This window comes from Canis lupus, chromosome X (genome assembly GCF_003254725.2).
Source record: "Canis lupus dingo isolate Sandy chromosome X, ASM325472v2, whole genome shotgun sequence".
NCBI lineage: Eukaryota > Metazoa > Chordata > Mammalia > Carnivora > Canidae > Canis > Canis lupus.
The window spans coordinates 1,744,295-1,745,606 of NC_064281.1; positions in this window are offsets into that span (position 1 = coordinate 1,744,295).

Sequence of the window (1,312 nt, forward strand, 5' to 3'; positions counted from 1 at the left end):
AAATATATCAGACGGGATTGCAAGGTGGAGAATTTGGAAGTTCCAGATTCACAAGGTTAGGAGGCCACGAGCATAGCAATGAACCAAGTAAAGGATCAAGTCCTAGCCATCACTGTATTTTTGGTTGATTCTCTTTCTTTAGGACAAACCATCTGGTGGACTTTTATGACCTGTACTGTTTGCTTTTCCAAGTATAAACCTATGGGTTTATGCACAGTCAATAATGCACAGTCAATATCATTTTCCTGAAAACTGAAGAAAAGCAGTTTTACATGCTATTTACTACTTACACATAAAATTACTTGAAACTCCCTCCAAAGTAGAAGGGGAATGTCTAACAACCTCCTTCATCTTGGTGTATTGCAAATACAAACTTGTGATGCACCCACTTAATGATGCCAAATGGGCGTCTTTCACAGACACTTACCTGAGAGTAACACCAGCACATTGTTGCATGAGTAAAGAGTCAGAGATAGCTCATGAAAACCTTTAAATATGACAGGAATTTCCCTGTATGACTAGAGAAATAGATTCTTAAGAAAATGAGTTTGATAGATAATGCCAGATATATGTATCTGGATCCTTAACATCAACGATCTGCTAAATGGATTTATAGCTTAAGGTATGCTTATGTGGTTTTTTTTTTTCGTGATGGGTTTTTTAAAAAAGATTTTATTTATTCATTTGAGGAAGAAAGAGCACAAGTGGTGAGGGGAGGGGTAGAGAGAGGGAGAAGCAGATTCCCCACTGAGCAGGGAGCTAGACATGGGGCTCCATCCCAGGACCCTGAGATCATGACCTGAGCTGAGCACAAATGCTTAACTGACTGAGCCACCAGGTGCCTCATGATGTTTTGGGGGGTTTCTTTGTTTTTGTTTTTGTTTTTAACATAAACTACCCTCAATGTGGGGCTGGAACTCAGGACCTTCAGATCAAGAATCACATGCTCTACTGACTGAGCCAGCCAGGTGCTCCAAGATATGGTTCTATTAATATTTGTGGATATACATATTGACTATATAAGTTATATACGTGTGTAATATTTAAAAATGATCACCTATAATTTAATATATGAATATACTTAGATATTTAATCTATGCTTATACTTTAGATTTGGGTATTAAATAAAGCATTAAAATGTAAAGGGTAAAGTGAGGAGAGCCTTGAAGAAAAAAAAAAGTCTACTCTTAGCAGAAACCAGGAGCAACATAAAATGATTACTCGGATGCCTTTTTTCTCTTACCTTGGCACTGACATTGAATTTTATGAAAGACATACCCTGGAAGCAACAACCACCCACAGCATCGTTTTC